Source organism: Stomoxys calcitrans, chromosome 2 (assembly GCF_963082655.1).
Source record: "Stomoxys calcitrans chromosome 2, idStoCalc2.1, whole genome shotgun sequence".
Taxonomy (NCBI): domain Eukaryota; kingdom Metazoa; phylum Arthropoda; class Insecta; order Diptera; family Muscidae; genus Stomoxys; species Stomoxys calcitrans.
The window spans coordinates 18,286,735-18,311,536 of NC_081553.1; the positions used below are offsets into that span (position 1 = coordinate 18,286,735).

The window sequence follows — 24,802 nt, forward strand, 5'->3', positions numbered from 1 at the left end:
ATATCTTGGTGTACATTAACCAAATTAATTTTTTTGTTCGGACTGACAGCACTGATACGTATGCGAAATAATTAAATATCAACAAAACAAACATAATAAAGGTTAAAACATAATAAACCCGTTAGGCTTGTTTCCGAGCGTTGCCTTGAAAATGTGACTTTGTTACCAAATCCCACAAAAGCAAAGCGCAAAAGTTAAACAAAATATAACTCTGACGCCTAGAAACTCGAGTTCACGTATGGCATGACGCTCGACTTTAAGTATATTCGTTTTTCGCGGTGAAACTTCACATTAAAAAAAATATTGATGAAAAGTGTTCGTTTCGTTTCAAACAGCTGTTAACAGGTAACATGCCAGGTTTGACGGTATGAAGATGTCAGATTTTTGTTTGCATTCTCTTTGTTGTCATCTTCTTTCTCGCATATTCTCTGCCCATGTACGCACACGTATATATACATGTACGCAAATTTCTTTGCCTGTGTTGGCAAAACGCGGACCAGCTTGATGGCAAGATTGCACCATATGATTAGTGGTTGTTGTACAAATGAGACCAAATTTATTGTTTCGCCATGGTAGCCCAGGGGCTAGTAAGATTTTAGACAGAAGCAAAGCTAATTTTGACGTTTATAAAATGGCATAATTAGCAGGTAGCGTACCGTAAACAGCTGAGTATATTTTTTTCTCGCAAAGTGAACTATCAGTCAACGAGTTTTGCTAGTGTATGTGTATTATAGTTAAGAACCATACCACACACAAACAACGAAAAATTACGCGAACTAGTAATATACACAAAATCAGAGTTGCACTAACCACTGATTTTGGCAAATAGTACACTCAATATTTTGTTGTTGGGGAACTGCCACTACCTGAAAATGAGTATATCTTGGTTTATAAAGCAGAGTTCCAAGTTTATCGTTGTGAATAGATAAAGGTCTATTTCAATTTGCGAGCGGTGATTACTAGCCGCACATATTTATTTTTTAATGACATTATAGTGTTAAAAACATTATATTTTCACATTCCCATTTGAAAATTGATGATAAATGATACACTGTTGAAAGAAATAGGCAAAACAAAATGTTTTAATTTGAGACATTTGCAACCTCTGTGTGAAATATTTGTTGGACGGCATCGGCATTAGCAATCATACATCTTTTATATGTTATTAAAATCTTGGTACAATAAAATCATTAATCCAAAGAGACTTTTATCTGTGAACAAAACCTAAGTATTTAATTGTTCTTATTGCAAGTTTACTAAGCAAGCCATGGGTAATTTTCAATAAATTTTGATTATATAAAATAGCTTGTCTTATATTTGCTCAGGCATAAATTTCAAAAATTTGTATAGTGAGAAAGTTACTGTTTGACAAAGCAAAATGTAGTTTTTCTCACCAGTGAAAAAACAACACCCCCATACGTCATTTTAACATATCACAAAAGGAGATTGCTACCGATTGGCACACCCTCATTGTGTAAAAATAAATCCGTTACGTGGTGCAAAAATTAACAAGGAATAGTTTTCTTGTCTGCAATGAAACCAAAAAATATATCCAATACTTTCAATTTTACCCTGCAACAAAAGCAAACCGAAAATTTCGCTAAAGATATGTGAGTTCATTTCTTACGGCAACGAAAATTTCGTTTAAGTGTATACAGCCCTTAATGGCTGGTACTGTGTTCGTTTTTCACCGTTGAAATCCCTTTTTTCGTGATTACTTTTTTTGAAACATTACGAAATTAACAATGGTAAAATAACATTTTTATTAAAATTTTACCATAAGTAATGCTTTAAAATCTGTTATATCAAAAAAGTTTGTTTTTCTCAGTTGAAAAAACATGTAAAAAAATCGTAACGAAACTTAACACAACTTAACACTTTTATTAATATTGTCTGATAAATTATGGGGGAATATTCTACTGAATGAAATCTGCAAGTTTTTTGCTTCAAAATCTTTTATCTAAAAAAGTTATTACGAAAAAATTTCGCGAAAAGCAAAGAAACCATTAATAGTGAAAAAAATATTGGATTTTCAACGCGAAGGACGAACATAATACCATTCTTTAATCTCTAAATATAGCCTACTTCCCCTTTTTAAATGTTACGACCCAACAAATCTGGCTACTCTCTCCATATAACAGTTATCATATGTTTGAGAGAGTGTTTAACAAACCAAACAAACATCGGCAACATACTTTTGGTTGCATTCTGTTGCGCTGTTGCGTGATTTCGAGACAGACGAAATTCTCTCGAACAATTGAGCAACAAACACACAAACTAAAGGGAAAAAATATTATGAATGATACCAATAGATGGTAAATTCTTAGAAAATGAGATTAGGCAGATGGATAACTGTTGGAAGATTATTTTACAGTTAGTTGCATTTCGGTTGCTTGTTTAAGTTAAAAAAAATTAATGTAGACATTTTACAAAAAATTTTAAAACAATATTTTGGAAAATTTCCCTGCAATTAAACTCCCAACCATTTCATTTACAAAATTAATTTTTTACAAAATTCCCTATTTTACCGAAATATTTATCGAGATTTGGCAAGAAATTTAAGATATTTTTATTTTGAAAAGATAGTTCCATTAAACAAAAAATTTTAATTGTATTTAATTATTTTCCAATATTTCGGTTAACTCCAAATCAAATTTTGACATTTTCATGAAAATAAAATTTTGGTCAAACTTTTTTGTAAAGCATACCTAAATTCTCATGGAAACCGAATTTCAAAGAAATTTTCTTTAAAAATTTAAATTTTGATAAAATTTTCTTTGACAAGCAATTCCACAAAAATTTTTTATGAAAATCCAAATAAATTTGTCTGTGAAAACCAATTTTGTCTGTTTTCGCTCGTTTATTTTGATTTTTATGCCTTTTCGTGATACATGGCGTATCAGAAATCACGATCCACCATGCCAGTTCTGTAAGTTTTTTGCTATGCTATTCTTTGAACAGAATGCATTGAATATGATCTCGAGCTAGAATTTTTTCGAAAAAAAATAAATTTCGACACAATTTTCAATTTTTAACGAAATTTTTGTATAAACATTCAATAGGGATAAACTTTTCTACAAGAAATCTAAAACATTTACCTTCTTTAAGAGAAAAAAGGGTAAAATAAAAAAAAAATCTTAAAGATACATGAATATTTTAAATTAATTCATTAATTCCAATCAGCTGTTCGTTCTCACCTGTCTGGAATGCAAACTGCTGCCTCCAAGTGGGTGGACAAACAAATACGTCCAACATTTTTGTTTATTGGTGATGTTGAGCATAAGTTCTATTCGAACACAACTCCTTTGGTAATACGAATGTTGGTTGCTCTCACTCTCTCTCTCAAACATGTTGGCAAACGATGATTATCAAACCAACTTCAATTCTATGCTAAGGCACGAACATGGATGATGATGATGTGAAGTATTTAACATTTAGTCAGTTCAAGAGAGACTTTCGGCACATCGTGGTGAAAATAGCGGTAAAATTTTCGTATTTTTGAGACGGACGGACCGGGAAACGGATAGAAACTCTAATCTAGTTATGATTAAATTAATTTTCCTAAGATACAAAATGAAGGAAACAAACATAACCAGAATGTGAACAATAAATTTTATCCACTCAAATGCCTGCTAATTCATTAAGCAAGAAGTTGTGAAAATCGTAATACATAAAGTGAAGTGTGATGCTTTGATGTTTTATGTGTGTTCGTGTTTAACTTACTGTAGAGCAAGCTGCTCCTTAATCTTTAGAAATATTAATGTTTGTCTATCAGTGAAAAATTTACCATTAAAAGATTGTTAATGTATGTCCAAAATAAAACAAAATAAATTAACATAAAATAGCAGAGCATATGAATTTCTGCTGTGGTGTCTTTGGGTGCACTTTAATTCATCTAGTGTTTGTGGTCTTTAAAAGGTAAAAATTGGTTTGTTTTTTGATAACCTGTAATCGCAAACTTCAAATAAAATTCATTCCTGCCCTATAGCTAAGAGCCATGGCGTTTGTGTATTAAAAGAATTTTTGCCAGTGAAGTGTCGTATTTTTTATTTGCTGTTTCTTCTTTAAAACAAAAACATCATTTTTTTGTGTATACAACCAACCATGAGCACAACAATACCGCCCCTACAAGAAGTTGTGCAAAAAAGAAAAAGGGCAAAACAAAACCCATAAAAAAGAATTAAACCAAGCAAGCAATTATAAATGCTTTAAAGTGTGTGAATTTTCTGCCTAACGGGTGCGGGGGAAAGAGGGTGGGAAAGAGATCTGTATCAGCAACACAGCATAATTGTTATGGTTCCTGACATTACTCTTGTTGTGGCTGTTGGAGTTGTTGTTGTTGCTCGTGTGTGTGTGCCCTCTTGTTATGCTTGATTTTCATTATCCCCCCACATTCCCACTGACTGCATGTCAATGCCGTTTACATAGAAGTCTCATTACTTTGTCATTTCTTGTTTTTGTTGCTGTTCTTAAACGAGAGAAGACAAATCAATGACAATAACAACACACGCGAGATTGTCGTGAGAAGATGACTATGACGATATGTTGGGGCCTGCTTGTTTTGCCTATTATTTTATTGCTGCCAGCAAGAGCAGCAAAGACTGCTGCAATTTGCCTTGTGGGCTGAGTGCATGAGGTGACAAGCAGACCTCAGTAGTCAATGAGTGAGTGAGTGATTGTGTGTGCAAAGTTCTTGTTGCCTTTGCTTTGCCTGTCATTAATTTATGGCTGATTGTCTCTGCCAATTGAAAAGAAAATCATTTAAATTGTGTAAATACAAGACAGGCCTACATACATACAACCAAATGAAAAAAAAAAATTAGAAATCACAGAAGGGAAGAGCAAAAAAAAATCTTTCAAGTTAAGTCAATAATGTTGTGTTGGCATAAAAAACAAATCACCCATCTCTTGGGCCATGACAAGGCGGCGGCGGGTTCCAGGAAGGAACTAAAGCCGAAAAGAAAACAACAAGTTGCCTGGCTGGCTTATTGGAAAATAAAGAAGAGAAGGAGTATCAGGGAGTAGAAGAACAGACGTCAATATTTTTATGTCTGTCTTACTGTCGATTTAAGTCAAGCGAGTCTCTATCGAGGGGGTAATCACTCGTAGTGTGTTACAATTGACAGATGCTGTGTGCCGATGTTGTAGAGTTCTACGCAATTTCCTGCCTGCCTGCTTGGCTATCCTGATGGTGGTGACATTGAAGGCCCAATAGCTATAACAATAAGCAATAAAGGTCAACGGATTAAAGGTCAAATCAAAAAGCAACACAATGTGCGGCGGCGGTGTTATGTTTGTGTTTGCCAAACTGTTGTTCTTGTTGCTGCTGCTGCTGCTGCTCAACTTCAACATCTCCGTGCAATCAGAGCTGAAGAGAGAGAAAAAAAAATAAACCAAAAACAAAAACTAATAAGAAGAAAGTGAATAGAAGAAACAAAATAAGGCAAAGGCCATTGAGAATAGTATGTAGTAGAAAACCTGAGTTGAAACACAAAATAAAAAAAAAACACAGCAATCAACCTTGGTTAGAGGAAGCACAGAGGTAGAGAGTGGTGATGAAGTTAATGAGGGTTTCGACGACGGACGACGACCAATGAAGAGACTAACCGAAATACGTTGAAATTGATGTTGGAAGTCGTTGATGATGATTAATTACTTGCTATATTCATGTGAGAACATAACTTAGAGGTATGTCTCCTCTGTGTCCCCCCACCCCCTCCGCCACAACCACAACACTTATTTTGGAGTATTTGGCTTCTCCACCCAATCAACCAACCAACAACAATGAAACCAAGGAACAAACTTTTAAGTAGAGTAAGAGTAAGAACAGAGCGGAGTGTAGTGTATTTTGTTTTTGAGGAGTAGGTAATGTTGGTGGGTATACTATGTAGTATGCAAGTTTTTAATAGTTGGTAGCAAGAGGAACATCATCATCATCAGCAGCAACAGCAGCATAAAACAACAAAGTTATCAAAAGTCGTTATCGTTGAACAATTTCGTTTTGTGCCATTTTTTGTTGTTTTGCTTTCAACAAAAAAGTGAACCTGAGCCCTCTTAACTCCTAAAATCGAGCAAGAGAAAGAAACAAAAGCAGCAGCAGCAGCATCAGGCAGCCAACTAACGAAACGTTGTGCACACAAGACGGAAAAAAAGTATGAAAGGAAGGAAATAAGCGCCACTAAAACAGGTTTTTTCTTCTCAATCTTCTTAAAGACTTTGTAGTCAACTATGTCTTTTTGGAGGTTCTTCTCAGCAAGCAAGCAGGCAGACAAGCGGCCCAAAACATCCAACCTAACAAACAGCCATACAGTACATGCTGCTGCTCTGTTTATGTATCTTTGTCTTTTGTTGTATAGCGATACAATTTTTCTATCTTGGCGTATATGGGAAAGGCACTAAGAGTGAGCTGGCTGGCTGCTGTCGGTGTGTGTATATGGATTTTTATATTATTTTGCATTGCCGCATTCCCATTCTCAAATATGTGCCCCATTCATACTCCTTGCTTCGTCTCCTCCTGTCTCTCCCTTAACCAATATAAAGTGTATGAGTCCCAGAGCAACAAAATCTCTCCTGCCGAAAAACTCTACTCGCTTGCAAAACAAAGAAGGCACAACATTATATTAAAGAACAACATAGAAATTAAGCCAGAGGGCTAGAGGCCATAGCCACAAATAGCAAGAAGGAGAACAACAACAACCACATCTGCCAAGCCACAGACATACCAAACAACCTGAGACACCAAAAATATCATCCAGTCAACCCCAAACAAACCCGGCCTGCCAGCCAGCCAGCCCAACCAACCATGTATGAAAGCTCGCCAAAATAAAGAAAAACAAACCAAACCAAACAACACACCATAACAATTTCCAAAAATTTCAACTCAAAATTGAATTGTAGGTAAGACACTGTTTTTGTTTTTTGGAGGGGGCAAAGTGGATCTTAAAGTAACGCTACTTGGGAGATACCTCAAGCATCGTTAAGGAAGCCCATTAAGTGTTTTAGGGAGCCTCTTTAGAGTAACTGGAGGGAGTCCATTAAAGGTGTCATAACATCTGTAATCCGACGTTTTCTAATTTTTCGTATAATCATTTTACTAGTTTTCTTATTAGAAAGACTGACTGTGAATTGACATCTTTAGTAAACAATATTCAATTCCTTACAGTTACAAAGGACATCAACATATGAGAATTTCGTAATTTTTTATAGGTTCTGGTGCCTCTCAATATGGTTCTGTCCTGTAGGGTAATTTACTCCTGCAGGGTAATTAACTCCAAGAGCGTATAAAGAATAATTTTAGAGGGTCAGGGACTAGAGCTGGTAAACTATCGATAGTCGCAACAATCGATATTTCTAATAATAAATATCGATAGTATCAATTTAATTTCCCATCACTTACATTTCTAATGAGAAGTAAAAATCAGGAATTCGATTTATTTAGAAGCAATAACAATGCACAGACCGAATAAAACCGAATTTAATAAAGCCAGTTGAAAGTCGTTAGAGAAATTTTAGTCTAATCGGAATAAAATTGCGCCCTCTATAGGCGCAATATATCTTAAAAGATACATTCAGTGTCGGATCGTTTATTATAAACTACCACCGAAGGAATATACCCCCAATTAATTTTGTCATACCGTTTGCAACACATCGAAATATCCATTTCCGACCCTATAAAGTATATATATTCTTGATCAGCGTAAAAATCTAAGACGAGCTGGACATGTCCGTCCGTCTGTCTGTTAAAATCACGCTACAGTCTTTAAAAATAGAGATATTGAGTTGAAACTTTGCACAGATTCTTTTTTTGTCCATAAGCAGGTTAAGTTCAAAGATGGGCTATATCTTGATATAGCCCCCATATAGACCGATCCGCCGATTTAGGATCATAGGCCAATAAAATCCACATTTATTATCCGATTTTGCTGATCCTGAGGGATCTGGGTCTGGCTGGGCAGTTAGATAGGTAACGTGTGTTGTGTGGTCCCTGGTCACAATCGGGACATACATCCTGCACGTTGGCATCAATTCTTACTCCGTAGGAATTGAGGCGACGGATCGTAATTGAGCCAGAACTACTCTGGTTTGCCGGGTGAGGTGAATTTCTTGAGGTGCAATGGTAGGCGGTCGTTCTCCAAGCACCACAATCACCCGGTAGCTATTCACCGCATCTGCTACCGTGTCTGCCATATGTCCTTTTGAATGTGTTTACAAATCGTTATCGATATCGGTTTAGATTAAGATATAATTTTCAGGTATGTTCTAAGTTCTACGACTTCTTAGAATTTTTTTCAAAAGACAACAATACCGGTACCGTTACCGAAAATTTTGTTTGCCTGTACGCAGCTCAAATGAAGTTTTAGAAGCAATAACAATGCACAGACCGAAAAAAACCGAATTTTACTTAAAGCCGTTAGAGAATTTTAGTCTAATCGGAATAAAATTGCGCCCTCTATAGGCGCAATATATCTTAAAAGATACATTCAGTGTCGGATCGTTTATTATAAATCACCACCGAAGGAATATACCCCCAATTAATTTTGTCATATCGTTTGCAACACATCGAAATATCCATTTCCGACCCTATAAAGTATATATATTCTTGATCAACGTAAAAATCTAAGACGAGCTGGACATGTCCGTCCATCCGTCTGTCTGTTAAAATCACGCTACAGTCTTTAAAAATAGAGATATTGAGTTGAAACTTTGCACAGATTCTTTTTTTGTCCATAAGCAGGTTAAGTTCAAAGATGGGCTATATCGGGCTATATCTTGATATAGCCCCCATATAGACCGATCCGCCGATTTAGGATCATAGGCCAATAAAATCCACATTTATTATCCGATTTTGCTGAAATTCGGGACAGTGAATTGCGTTAAGTCCTCTGATATCCCTCGTCAATTTGGCTCAAATCGGTTCAGATTTGGATAAAGCTGCCATATAGACCAATCCTCCGATTTAGGGTCTTAGGCCCATAAAAGCCACATTTATTATACGATTTTGTTGAAATTTGAGACAGTGAGTTATGTCAGGCCCTTCGACATCTTCCTTCAATTTGGCCCTGATGGGTCCAGATTTGGATATGGCTGCCATATAGCCCGATCTCTCGATTTAGGGGTTTGGGCCCATAAAAGGCGTATTTATTGTCCGATGTGGGACAGTGAGTCCCAAATGACATACTTCTGCAATATGGCACAGATCGGTCCAGATTTGGATATAGCTGCCATATAGACCGATCTCTCGGTTTTAACTTTTGGGGCCATGAAAGGCGCATTTATTGTCCAATGTCGCTAAAATTTGAGACAGTGAGTTGTGTTAGGCCCTTCGACGTCCTTCTTCGATTTGGCCCAGATCGGTCTAGATTTGAATATAGCTGCCATATAGCCCGATCTATCGTTATAAGGTTTTGGGCCCATAAAAGGCGCATTTATTGTCCGATTTCGCCGAAATTTGGGACAGTGCTTGGTGTTAGGCTCTTCGACATTTTTCTGCAACTTGTGCTAAATCGATCCAGATTTGGATATAGCTGCCATGTAGACCGATATCTCGATTTAAAGTCCTGGCCCCATAAAAGTTGCATTTGTAATCCGATTTCACTGAAATTTGACACAGTGACTTATGTTAGGCTTTTCGACATCCTTGTTGTATATGGTTCAGATTGGTTTATTTTTAGATATAGCTACTAAAAAGACCAATATTTTGTTATACACAATTGAACAATGACTTGTACTAATTAGTATTTGGTCCAAATCGGAAAAATTTTGATATAACTGCTATGGGACATAAAGTATGCAATTTTCGCCGGATTTTGATGAAAGGTGGTTTACATATATACCCGAGGCGGTGGGTATCCAAAGTTCGGCCCAGCCGAACTTAACGCCTTTTTACTTGTTTTTGTTTTTGAAAATATCAATCGATATTCAGCCAAAATTAAATTATCGATATTTTGCTAGCTCTTTCAGGGACCAGATAGAGTAGCTACATTTACATCAAAATTTCCAAATCCCTTTTTTTGTGTTTCCATACGTGTTCAAGTCTTAAAACACGTACAAATCTGCATCTTCTTGGCATCAATAGAAACCACTTAATAAGTAAACCTTAATGCCAATACTCACAATACTTAAAGTAGCGTTCATGGCGAAACAATTAAAGGTGGTCTCATTTGTACAACAACCACAAATCATATGGTGCAATCCGTTACCTTGTCATCAAGCTGATCGACGTTTTGTCAACACACACAAAGAATTTTGTGTGCGTGTGTGTATACGTGTGCATACATGAGCAGATAAGATACGAGAAAGAACATGACAACAAAGAGAATGGAAACAAAAATCTGACATCTTAATGCCGTCAAACCTGGCCGCTGTAACCAGCTGTTCGCGTGAGACCACCTTTTTAAATCCGCCTTGGTACAGAACATGCTTTTCATTTACTGTCAAGTAATGATTACACATTTCTGTGGAAACGGTAATCGATAGACGCCAATCATCTAAAAAATCAAAACATTTCGATTTTTAGCCATGACTGATGGTTATGTGTACATGTGACGCATACACCCTTATTTTCAATATACTATTGCAATGACCACGCATCACCTGCCATGGAAAATATTCAGCGAAAAACTAAAATACCGATAGTGTCATTGATATGTTGTCAGATCTAGTATTAGTTATCGCCTGATATCGATAACTAACTACCGCAACTTCATTTGCAATGTGTTGTTGTTGTTACAGCGTGTTGTGTTCTATCTTTCGTCTGCTTGATTCTGTTGAGTGTCCAGATTCAGGAACTCTGCGTCAGAACTACTCTGGTTTACCGGGGGAGGTGAATTTCTTGAGGTGCAATGGTAGGCGGTCGTTCTCCAAGCACCACAATCACCCGGTAGCTATTCACCGCATCTGCTACCGTGTCTGCAATATGTCCTTTTGAATGTGTTTACAAATCGTATCGATATCGGTTTAGATTAAGATATAATTTTCAGGTATGTTCTAAGTTCTACGACTTCTTAGAATTTTTTTCAAAAGACAACATTACCGGTACCGTTACCGAAAATTTTGTTTGCCTGTACGCAGCTCAAATGAAGTTTTCTTTGCGTAACAGGGTGGCATAACATGCATTGTTGAATTTTTTTATTACAACCACGAATGGATATGTATGTTCTAATATGTTCCATGCAACATGAAATAAAGTTATTTGCAAATAAAAACGATCAATTACAGCACATATGTACTCAATTTGCCAAAAACGATTAAAATTCGGCCAAAATTATAAATCGATGTTTGTCGCCATCTGATATTATACACAACTATTTTTCAGTGGCGACATAAATGTCTTGGCTGCAACCAAGATTTATTCATTTACAGGTAGTGGCAGATGCCCAACAACAAAATATTGAGTGCACTATCTGTCAAAATTAGTGATTAGTGCAACTCTGATTTTGAGTATGTTACTAGTTCGCGCCATTTTTCGTTGTTTGTGTGTGTTATGGTTCTTAACTGTAATACATACACACAATCAAAACTCGTTGACAGATGGTGCACTGCGCGAGAAAAAATTTTACTCAGCTGTTTACGGTACACTACCTGGTAATTATGTCATGACGGAATGTAGTTGTCTTATAACATGTTAAATTTACCACATGTTGAGTTGTACATTTCATGTGATAAAAACGAAACTGACATATAAAAATCACTTTTCAAAATAACACATGTTATTTTTTTCGATTAGAGCGCGCTCTTTTCCCTTTTGACAAAAACATAAAGAAATTTGAGTTACCTGTGAATACACTGCCACGTTTACACTGCCCTTTAAATCCATATTTATTGGCTCGATCATCTGTTTTTTCCCTTTATGAAATCAGCTGACGAAAGACTTAAATCCGAATTTAATGATCAGTGTACACTGGCTTTAAGACATCTACATGCAGTGTAATAGCGACTTTAGGTCATTTGCGAAAACACAAAGTGGATAGGCCCCATGAACCGCATTAAGGATGTCATTTCTGCCGATAGAAAATGTCATCAAATAGGAGAAAACGTAAACAGAGAACAAGTTGACATCCTCATTGCCAAGTATTGCCAAAGATTAAAAAGAAATGTTAGTGAATCCTAAACGTCTATGAAAAGACATAAAACATTCGATGAAATTTCCTCTTAAGTTGAAATTTCAAAGATTCAAGCGTTTGTAAAAAGGTTCAAACTCACTCACTCATCGTTAGAAGTCATCAAAAAAAGTCATTCTTCCTAAAAATTGCCAACAATTTGTTTAAAACAAAAATAAAAAAATCACTCAAAAGCAGTGATCCTTAAATCCCCAAATTCATTATAGCCATGTTACAAACCAAAATGTTAAACTTAACACACCATCTCCCGTTGTGTAATCTCTTTGGCGCGCTTGAAGGATATTTGGAAAGGGAGCAGTCGTTTTGCTTCAGCATCTCAAAGATGTTTTCTTGGGTTTATCTTCTTTGCTTTACATTTTGTCTGTCTGGTATGGTCTGGCCGGGTGTGGTGTGGTGTGGCAAGCGAGCTTACTTGAGACGCATACACATGCCATAACTTGGTGAATAAAAATGTCTTTTTTTTTTCTTGCTGAGGGTGGGGTAAGGAGGAACTGTAGGAGTTCATCCAAAGCACAAAAGGAGACAATCAACCTAATAACAAAGGCACAGAGACTCCTTAAAAACACACGCATCACAACGAAAGGCAAGACACCGCATCGCACCGCACCGCATTACAGCAACCGCATCACCACAAAATTTTAATGCGAAACAGCAAGGAAGGCGCACAGCAACAGAGAAATAGCGGCAGCAGACTACGGAAGGAACCGCCAGCATCAAAAATAATTTGGTCTTGTTCAAAGGTAAGCAAAAGCATAACAATTACCCCATTGCAGGTCGTTATAAAAAAAAGATTTTGCTGAACAACAAAAGCAAAGCACTAAAATTTTGGTAGTATATCACAAAGAACAAGATGAAGATTAAGCTGATGAGGAAGCCAAAACAAAAAACCAAGTCAGCCCATATGTCGTTGAAATGCATAAATAAATAGAAATTCACTACCTCTTCCAAAAACTGAAGAAAAATAAAAAACGCCCCCATCTTCAACCGATACCACTCAAATGTCCTTCTTGTTATCCCCATACAAATTCAAAATCCAAGCTCGAATGTCATACTGTTTGTTTTCGTAGTAACATTTGTTTTCCCTTTGTATTTTTTGTTTATTTTTTTTGTTTGTGTCTCAGCTCTCTGCCACTGGGTTCAATGTTTATTTTCAATTGAATACTGAAATTAAATGATTCAACAAAAATTCGCTGGCTGCCTAAGGCTACAATGAGCATTGTTTCAGAGTTGTGTTTTTCCTTTTGTTTTCTTGCTTTTGAGTCGCATTGTGTCGCTCGTTGGCTTCTTCATTTGCTTTGTAGTATTTCCGTTGCCAGCTTCCTTGGTGTTTTTTTTTCAGCTGACACCAAATTCTTACAGTCAATCGTCCTGTTTTGTGCGTCAATTGGCTGATATCCAATAATTTTCAATCTGCGAAACCGCCAAACGGCATTGCACCATGTCCCAGCACCACCAACACCACCAACACCACCATCACACTTTTTTTTTTGAATTCTGTGTTGGCTTCAATTGAGCAAGAATTCTGAAATCCACTTTTCCCTTGATTAATGACTTGTGTGGGTGCGTGTGCTTTTGTTGTTTTCCTGACTTTTTTTTGTCCCTCTGCAACACTAAATTTGAAATCATTGTAATTTTTGATTACATCCTTGATTCGACTACACCAACAATCATTTATTATTTTCATATTTTGTTTTCTTTATTCTGTTTTTTTTCTTTGGTTATTCCCAAAAATGATAGATTCATTGTGCTTATCATACGCCAACATCATGATGGGAATCACGCCAAAACGGAAGACTTTACAAATCCTTTAGGCTATGCCGAGTTTTTTGCCAACTCATTTTTTTCCCTGGGAGATAAATTTAAAATAATCACTCAGTTTGCGGGTTACATTCATAATTTTTAAGCAGAACATAAAGAGCATATGAAAGATGAGTTAATGCTTTGACTTTTTAACAGTCTTATCATTTATAAAGCAAAAACAAAAAAACGAGGAGAAAAGAGGAATCATTTAACAAATTTTCTTAAGCAAAGAGGTATATTTCACAGCATGAAATTTCGTAAAACACCAGTGAAATTTTCTTAGAAAAATTTCACAAAAATTCGTCTTGCAGTGACACTTTGTCTTTAAAGAAAATTTCAGTGTGGATTTGTGTTTGGAAAAAGTTTTAGGTAAATTTTGTCTTTAGAGAAAATTTTGGTGAATTTTTTTTTGGCAAAAATTTTAGTAAAATTTGGTATATTGCAAAAATTTAAGAGAACATTTTAGTGAAATTTTTTCTTTACAGAGAATTTCATTAAATTTTTGGCTGTAGAGACAAGGAAATGTTGTTTTTGGATGATATTCGAGTGAAATTTTGTTTTTGCAAAGAATTTCGTTGAAATTTTATCTTTTGAGAAAATTTCAATGACACTTTTGATTTAGAACAAAGGGAAATCTTCGATGAAAATTTGTCTTTTGGGAAAATTTCAGAGAAAATTTATCTTTGGGGAAATTTTCAGACAAAAACAAGTAAATTTTGTCTTTAGAGAAGATTTTAGTGAAATTTTGTCTTTTGAGAAAATTTAAGAGAAAAATATTTCTTAAGAGAAAATTTTAGTGAAATTTTTCCTTTGCAGAGAATTTCATTCAATTTTTGGCTGTAGAGACAAGGAAATGTTGTTTTTAGATAATATTCGAGTGAAATTTTGTTTTCGCAAAGAATTTCGGTGAAATTTTATCTATTGAGAAAATTTCAATAAAACTTTTGCTTTAGAACAAAAGGAAATCTTCGATGAAAATTTGTCTTTTGGGAAAATTTCAGAGAAAATTTATCTTTGGAGAAAATTTCAGACAAAAACAAGTAAATTTTGTCTTTAGAGAAAATTTTAGTGAAATTTTGTCTTTTGGGAAAATTTAAGAGAACATTTTTTCTTAAAAGAAAATTTTTTCCTAAGAGAACATTTTAGTGAAATTTTTTTCTTTACGGAGAATTTCATTAAATTTTTGGCTACAGAGACAAGGAAATGTTGTTTTTGAGAATATTCCATTGAAATTTTGTTTTTGCAAAGAATTTAGGTGAAATTTTATCTTTTGAGAAAGTTTCAATGAAACTTTTGCTTTAGAACAAAGGGAAATCTTCGATGAAAATTTGTCTTTTGGGAAAATTTCAGAGAAAATTTATCTTTGGAGAAAATTTCAGACAAAATCAAGTAAATTTTGTCTTTAGAGAAAATTTTAGTGAAATTTTGTATTTTGGGAAAATTAAAGAGAAAATTTTTCTTAAAAGAAAATTTTAGTGAAATTTTTTTCTTTACAGAGAATTTCATTAAATTTTTGGCTGTAGAGACAAGGAAATGTTGTTTTTAGAGAATACTAGCTGACCCGGGCCCGCTTCGCTGCGCCTTCTTTTACTTTATATGGAACAAAAGTTTCCTTGGCATATTTATTTTCGACAATTAAAGATCTTTTAGTGAAATATTGGGTTGCTCAAAAAGTAATTGCAGATTTTTCATATAGTCGGCGTTGACAAATTTTTTCACAGTAATTTTTTCTCTGTAATTGCTTTCTTTCTTCTGTCAGTTATCAGCTGTTACTTTTAGCTTGCTTTAGAAAAAAAAATGTAAAAAAAGTATATTTGATTAAAGTTACTTTCTTTTAAAAAATCCGCAATTACTTTTTGGGCAACCAATACCATGCTAACTTGACTAACAGTTTTACAATATAAGTGCCTTTATCTGAATCCCATATGATCTTCATTGGTCTACGAATTTAAGTTTGGATGTAAGGTGTACTTCATTCTTAAAATACTTTATTTCAGCCCGATATTCTCATGATGTCTGATTTAGTGGTGTTTTCGGGGGAAAGGTGGTCCCCCAGATACCTGGCCCTGAAAAAATATCAGCATCATGCTCTTCTCTCAAATACCATTTCTTTAAACCCCATTTTGCCATTGGCTTAAGAGGAATTTACAGGATGAGGTGTCCCCCCCACCACATGGCCCCAAAATAGGTAATCAAATTCGTTTTCTAATCTCAAATGACATTCATTTGAGCCACATGTTGGCATGGTCGAAAAATTTTTTCCCTTTGGGGTTATTTTGGGAAAGGGGTAGAACCCCAGAAATGGGTATCAATCCTTGCTATACCCCAAATACCTTTCATTTAAGCTCCACATCGACATAGTCGGTAAATATGCCCGATTTAGGGGTGTTTTGGGATTGGGGTGGTCCCCCAAACACTAAGCACGGAAAATGTATTAGCCCCATACTGCGATGGTCACTAAAAAATTGCTATTTGTGGGGTATTTTGGGAAAGGGGTACATACCCAGAAAATTGTTCCCGAAACTGGGTATCAATTCTTGCTCTACCCCGCAATACCTTTCATTTAAGCTCCACATTGACATTGTCGGTAAATATGCCCGATTTAGGGGTGTTTTGGGGATTGGGGTGGTCCCCCAAACATTAAGCCTGGAAAATATATCAGCAACGTGCTCTATTCTCATATATCTATATATCATATATTTAAACCCCATATTGCCATTGGCCTCAAAATTGGATATCAAATTCGTTTTCTAATCTCATTTAAACTCCTTATTGCAAAAGTTAACAATTATATCCGGTTTGGGGTATTGGCCCTAAAAACTGTGCCAAGTATGGTTCAAATCGGTTCATAACCTGATATAGCTGTCATATAAACCTGTCTTGACGTCTTGAGCCTCTAGAGGGCGCAATTCTTATCCTATTGGAATGCAATTTTGGACGACGTGTTTCGCTATGACTTCCAACAACTGTGCTAAGTAGGGTTCAAATCGGTCAATAACCTGATATAGCTGCCATATAAACCGATCTTGGGTCTTGACTTCGTGAGTCTCTAGAGGGCGCAATTCTTATCCGATTGGAATGAAATTTTGCACGACGTGTTTTGTTATGATAACCAACAAAAGTGTTAAGTTTGGTTCTTATCGGTCCATAACCTGATATTGATGTCATATAAACCGATCTGGGGACTTGACTTCTCGAGCTTCTAGAGAGCGCAATTATTATCCGATTTGAATGAAATTTTACACGAAGTATTTTGTTATGATATCTAACCACTGTGCCAAGTATGGTTGAAATCGGTTCATAACCTGATATAGATGTCATGTAAACCGATCTTGGGACTTGACTTCTTGAGCTTCTAGAGGGAGCGATTCCTATCCGATTAGGCTGAAATTTAGCATGACGTATTTTATTATGACTTTCAACAACTGTGCCAAATAAGGTTCAAATCGTTTCATAACCTGATATAGCTGCCATATAAACCGATCTGGGATCTTGACTTCTTGAGCGTCTAGAGGTCACAATTATTATCCGATTTGCCTGAAATTTTGTACGAGGGATCCTCTCATGGCCATCAACGTAAGTGTTTATTATGATCTGAATCGGTCTATAGCCTGGTACAGCTCCCATGTAAATCGATCTCTCTATTTTACTTCTTGAGCCCCAAAGGGCGCAATTCTTATTCAAATTTGTTGACATTTTACACAGGTCTCCAACATATAATTTAATTGTGGTCCGAACCGGACCATATCGTGATATCGCTCTAATAGCATATATATTGTTTTACCTTTTTTTTGCCTAAGAAGAGATGACTTTTCCCGGCATCGACAAATGCGATCCATGCTGGAGGGCATATAAGATTCGGCCCGGCCGAACCTAGCACTCTTTTACTTGTTTCATACTCATATAACTATTCATGGCGACATTAAAATATTTTACGCCACATTAATAATATTGGTTCAAGATTCAGCCCGGCTGAACTTCTTTTATACTTATTCTTTGTACTTTTACACAAATATGCCTTATGGATGTACCACAAAATATTTGAAAACCATCCACGCCTTAAAGTATGCCACAAAAACCAAAATTCCTTTTTCATTAAACTATTCGTGGTGACATTTAAATACTAGAGATGATGAGAGGTTGGAGAATTTTCTATGCCATTGCCCGGCTTTCGCGACTAACAGACACCGGTATTTAAGTGGGGACACAATTCTAGACATGAATCAACTTAGGGGTGTGTTATGGAAAACAATTAAGCATTTTGTAAGTAGCACATAATTCCAGAATTTGATTTTCTTTTTCGAGGATACTTTATAGTATTTGGAGCGTACAAGAAACCTAAACTACCTAAATATTAAATGTCATTATTCGAAAAATCCCCACCCTTATAGCTTTTGTAATCCCTATTGGATTAAACCAATGCGACACTTAAACTTTTCATCTTGGCGGCGTTTCGCCTGTTCTAAGACAAGTTACGTTTTGCTGTTCCGGTCATTCTGTTGTCTTCCCTGAATCGTATGTAATACATCACATAGTAAACTGCTGTTCTATTAGCAGGTATCCTGTTGTAAAGCCTGCGGATCTCCTTCCCAATTTTGAAAAAATTTCCTGTCAATTCAGGTTTATTTCTTAGAAGAGGAAAACTATCTTCAAAAGACTCTAGTGTTGAAATCAACAGCCTATTGGCTTTAAAAATCTGCATGTAAATTTTTTAGGCCTGGAAGGAAATATAATCCACAGAACAAGACATACGTGATTTATGTTAGAGCAGTCCCTCTGTCAGGATGAACTTTTCCAAATATGCCTTATGGATATATCACAAAGAATTTAAAAACCCACCCATGCCTAAAAGTATGCTACAAAAAACCCCCAAAATAATCCCCTTTTTCTTATTTATTAAACAATTCATGGCGACAATGAAATATTTAATGTCATTATTCGAAAACAAAAAAAATCTCCACCCCTTGATGGCTTCTGTAATCCTTATTGGATTAAAGCAATGCGACAAAAACTGTTTTCGGTATATGTGTGTGCTCATTCTTATTTAAATACTTGCACAGAATAAAATAATTCCCAACATCCTCTTACCATTTGGGGAGGGGGGGAAAAAACAAAACTTATCCCTTTTTGTTGTTGTGGCGTAGACAAACACTTGCATGGCTTTGAAACCGGATAAACAAATCATATTCATCTCGTGTCGATTTTGATATGCGAGACAAATATTGAACACAATTGCTCTCTCGTTTTGTTTGTCAAATCATCAATTCTATGCGACTGCCAAAAGGGGTCTCTCGTACCAAGAACCAAGCATTCATTGCTTCAAACAACCAGCCACCCAGTCATCTGTCAAGTTTTGTTTTTATTTTTTGGGTTATCTGCATGTTGTTTGCTGCGTCTCTCTGTCTGTCTGAGGCTAAATGTTGAATAGCCCTGGGCTAGCACAAATATTTGCCATTATTTCCATTAGAATTCCGATTACGCGCTTAGTATGAGTACTGCACCAGCTAGGCTGCAAAAGGGAGATGGAGGAAAAGCAGATGAAGTAGAGCAAACTCCAAAATCCTTGCCATAGCCTCATGTTTAAATATATATATAAACTCGTCTGTTGTCGTAGTAGTGCTACTCAAACTCAAATTTAACCTCATCACTGTCCTTGTCCTCTACATCGTCGTCCTCGTCGTGTTCGTCGTGCATACATAAATATTGGCGAATTGTTATTTATTTACTAACCAAACACTCCAAAACGGTACAATTGATGCCACACAATCAACATCGTAAAGAGCAAATACGCAAAATATAATTTTTTGCAGCTTCACTCCAATTCCAATACAGGGCCAACCTCCCTTGAACTTTAACAGCATTGAAGATGCAATGAATGATGAATATGTACGTACGTACCAGTTATGGTTGGGTGGGTGCATGCTGCTGAGCTACCTATCATGGGGCAATTTGTAATCCTTTATGGTTGGCAAGTTGTGAAAGAGGAAATAGAATTATTGGTTTGACTACTTGCGGGCAAATAATAATTAATAATTTAGCTTAAAGGCCAACAACACATATGCAATAATGCATACCAATGTTGTTCGCTGCACCTCTTCCTTCCACCTCCCCCACCATCATCCAATGTAGCCGAAAAAAAACCTAAAGTTCAATTGTTGATAAAACTCCGCAATAAACTCACCTCAATTGCAAAATCCTTGGGGCTATACATTTAAATGGGTGCTCTTCTAGCAAAAGGGACAGATGTACGAAAATAATCTCAAAATACCTAACAAACATGTTTACATATGTTTTCCTAAGCTACTAAGTCCCTCGCATAGCGAATGGTAAACCAAACTAACTATCCCTTGTTAGGGTAGAATTGTTCAATTATTGTATCTCTTAATCAGTAGGGAATTATAATCATCCCTTAATGCTTTGGCGAAATTTCGCAAGGGTTGTTATGTCCTTGTTGCCTTTTTTTTTGAGGAAAATTTGTTAGGGGTGTTAAACATTTTCATGCCATTGTGCCCCTTTTTCCATCCCTGACAATAATTAATTTTTTTTAATAAAATTGCAAATCAAATGAAATTATTTTGGAAAATTTTATGATTTTACACATAATGATCATGTCACAATGAGCAATGAACAATGGGCTTTATATGGGAGAAACAGAGAACAAATAATATATTGTAGTTTAAATTGGGAGTTGAAAGGCGTATTATTTTAGGTATAAAATGCTTCGATGTCTATAGAAAATATTAAGGATATCATTACACCATACAAAACCAGTAAGGAGGCAAAAGTCGGGCGGTGCCGACTGTATAATGCCCTACACCCACCCTTTAAAAAATACAAAAGGGGGGCTATATCTAATTCTGATGGACCTCGGCGGATGTATTCAGATAGGTTATTAAAATTACTGTATCAAATTTCGAGCAAAGCAAATGTGTTCAAAGTGTAATACGGTTGACAAATGACAAAATATTACCCAAAATGTGTCGAAAATATAGATTGGAGGTATATCTAAATCTGAACCGATTTCAACCAAACTTTGAGGCTATTGTGGAAGTCGTTGAGGAAAGCGTTGTACAACATTTTGGGAATAATGGTCAATAAATGCGCTTGCAGTGGGTCTAGGAGTGAAAATCGGGCGATATATATATATATATATGAGAGCTATATCTAAATCTGAACCGATTTCTATGAAATTCATCAGTAATATCGAGAGTTATAAGAAAGTCCTTCCTGCCAAATTTCGAAAGAAAGGTTAACAAATGCCTATTTTATTGCTATATTATTGCAAATCGAACGAACATATATATGGGAGCTATATCCAAATCTGAACCGATTTCTATAAAATTCACCACTAATATCGAGAGTCGTAAGAAAATCCTTCCTGCAAAATTTTGAAAAATTTTATTGCTATATTTCTGCAAATCGGACGAACATATATAAGGGAGCTATATCTAAATCTGAACCGATTTCCATGAAATTCACCTGTAAAGTCGAGAGTCAAGAGAAAATCTTTTCTACCAAATTTCGAGAGAATCGTTTTACAAATGACCATTTTATTGCTGTATTACTGCAAATCGGACGAACATATATATGGGAGCTATATCCAAATCTGAACAGATTTCTATGAAATCTACCATGAATATCGAGAGTCATGAGAAATTCATTCCTGCAAAATTTTGAGAGAATCGGTTAACAAATTACCATTTTATTGCTATATTTCTGCAAATCGGACGAACATATATAAGGGAGCTATATCTAAATCTGAACCGATTTCCATTAAATTCACCAGCAAAGTCGAGAGTCAAGAGAAAATCTTTTCTACCAAATTTCGAGAGAATCGTTTTACAAATGACCATTTTATTGCTGTATTACTGCAAATCGGACGAACATATATATGGGAGCTATATCCAAATCTGAACAGATTGCTATGAAATCTACCATGAATATTGAGAGTCAAGAGAAAATCCTTCCTGCTAAATTTTGAGAGAATCGGTTAACAAATAACCATTTTATTGCTGTATTTCTGCAAATCGGACGAACATATATATGGGAGCCATATCCAAATCTGAACCGATTTCTATGAAATCCACCATGAATATTGAGAGTCATGAGACAATCATTCCTACCAAATTTCGAGAGAATCGTTTTACAAATGACCATTTTATTGCTGTATTACTGCAAATCGGACGAACATATATATGGGAGCTATATCCAAATCTGAACAGATTTCTATGAAATCTACCATGAATATCGAGAGTCATGAGAAAATCATTCCTGCAAAATTTTGAGAGTATCGGTTAACAAATTACCATTTTATTGCTATATTTCTGCAAATCGGACGAACATATATGAGGGAGCTATATCTAAATCTGAACCGATTTCCATGAAATTCACCAGCAAAGTCGAGAGTCAAGAGAAAATCTTTCCTACCAAATTTCGAGAGAATCGTTTTACAAATGACCATTTTATTGCTGTATTACTTCAAATCGGACGAACATATATATGGGAGCTATATCCAAATCTGAACAGATTTCTATAAAATTCACCAGTAATATCGAGAGACATAAAAAAATCCTTTCTGCCAAATTTCGAGAGAATCGGTTAACAAATGAAAATCTTATTGCTGTGTTACTGCAAATCGGACGAACATATATATGCGAGCTATATCCAAATCTGAACCGATTTTTTTCAATTTTAAATAAGCTTCGTCTCTATGCCGAAAAACATTCCCATTCCAAATTTGAAGACGATCGGATGAAAATTGCGACCTGTAGTTTGTACACAAATTAACATGGACAGACGGACAGATAGACAGACAGAGGGACATAGCTAAATCGAATCAGAAAGTTATTCTGAGTCGATCGGTATACTTATCGGTGGGTCTATCTCCCTACCTTTTGGGTGTTACAACCAAATGCACTAAGTTATAATACCCTGTACCACAGTAGTGGTGTAGCGTATAATTACTGTGGTGTGGAGGCCTAAAAATGCTCCCTTAAATTATTGTATAATTGATTGTCATAAACAGTTTGATCCTATAGCCGAACAAAGAAAAGTTCCATCGCCTACCTATTCTCCGGTCATTGAGCTTTAACTTGAATCGGACAGTACTTATTGTGAGAAGTTTGCCCCTGTTCCTTAGTGGAATGTTCATGGCCAAATTGGCATTTGCATATTCACTGGTACTTCTTCAATATCTGACATCATCTATCGATACATCTATCACTACTTATTCTTTCTATCGTAGCTATTGTATGCATGGTGCAAGTTCAAGCCTAATAGTCTGATTACAACTGGCTATTGTTGGCGATCTCAAACACCTTAGAGTGAACAAAATGTTTGTGTATCACAACATAAATGGTTATAACCAGAGATGGTGGATGGATTTTTCAGGTTCTCGACTGTCAAAAAGTTGTAAACATCGAAAACATCATATAAAGGGTGATTTTTTTAAGAGCTTTAGGAAGGTTAAAAAAAATCAGAAAAATGCATGAATTCTTTATTTGAATCGATTGTCTTGAATCGGTCTATACAATTTAATCTTTGATGATCATTTCATGCAAATGTTGACCGTGACTGTTCCTCAAATGGTTCATACGCTTAGTCCAAGTTTGACATATATCCAACTTTTCGACCGGTATCGTACGAATAAATGCTCCAACATTGTCTTCCAATTGTCTTCAATTGAAGAGGGCTTGTCTGTATAGCAAATGCAAATTTTGCCCATGAACATTCCACAAAGGAACAGGGGCAAACTTCTCACATATCAATGAGTGCAGTCCGATTCAAGTTTAAGCTTAATGATAAGGGGCCTCCCCTTTTTAGCCGTGTCCGAACGGCGTGCCACAGTGCGACACCTCTTTGGAGAGAATTTTTACATGGCATAGTACCTCACAAATGTTGCCTAGCTAGGCTAGTTTTATCCGCTGTCTAAGCGGCAGAATAAAGCTTCTAGGTACAAGGGTCAATGCTCATTATTCCACATGCAAACTGTTAAGGCGAAAAAATAACTCAGTTGTGTTGATGTTGGATTGACTCCGAAATATTCTTTTTGCAAGTTGACTTAAAGAGTGGCTACAGAGCCTAATGAGCTTGTTGCTTTTGTTTCAAAATAACTCTGCTGGTATTTCATAGGTACCTGCTGCATTTGTAGTCCTGAGCCGAAATACAACTACCATTACCTATGGCTGAGTAGGCGTTATCGTAGTCAGATATTGGTTAGGTTTTTTCCTCATCACTGGTACTATTGGATCCAAAGCAGTTAAATGTCTGATGTTTTATTTTTAGGCTTTTAGATACCTTGATTAGCTTACAATTACCTAAGGCCCTCTAAATGTGCGCCTTAAAATATGCACTGATTTTGGCTTTCCTATCTTCACCACAACATATACTTAAAAAGTATTTGTAATATTTATTTATAAATTATTATTGATCCCCTTAATGCTTTTTTTTGGGTTATTTCAAAAATTAACAACCCCAAGATGATTTATGGCTTGTTGTCCAATGGCGACAGCCATCAGCTTTATCTTGACAAGTGTGAAGTTGTACCTTTTCATATATTGGATATAAAAATGACAATTCTGTGACTACTTTCCCATATAGTGGACTTACATATAAAGAAAGAATTTATGATGATTATTGATTCACAAGTCGCCTGTTGCTGTTGCACAGTGGCATTCAAGTTGGTCGTTCAGTGCTCTTATCGCACTCAGGTGTAAATTGATATAAAAATGTGTAAATATTTGTAAGCTGGTTATATTTTTAGATATGTAGATAGATATGTACAAAGGTATCTTAGCACTCATAAGCGATTTATTTAACTACTCTAAATGTCATGACAAATTGTTGTCGAAACCAATTTAAATGGTTGACAATTTATTTGGTGT

At 35.8% G+C, this 24,802-nt stretch overlaps 1 protein-coding gene across 1 annotated transcript in view; it reads left to right on the top strand.

Annotated features, from left to right (window-relative positions):
- Positions 1–3,522: 3,522 nt before the first annotated feature.
- Positions 3,523–24,802, top strand: part of LOC106092734 (uncharacterized) — a 437,945-nt gene continuing 416,665 nt past the window's right edge. The window contains exon 1 of the mRNA XM_059362614.1: positions 3,523–3,918. The gene's annotated coding sequence lies outside the window, so the exon portion shown is untranslated. The remainder of the gene's footprint in view (positions 3,919–24,802) is intronic.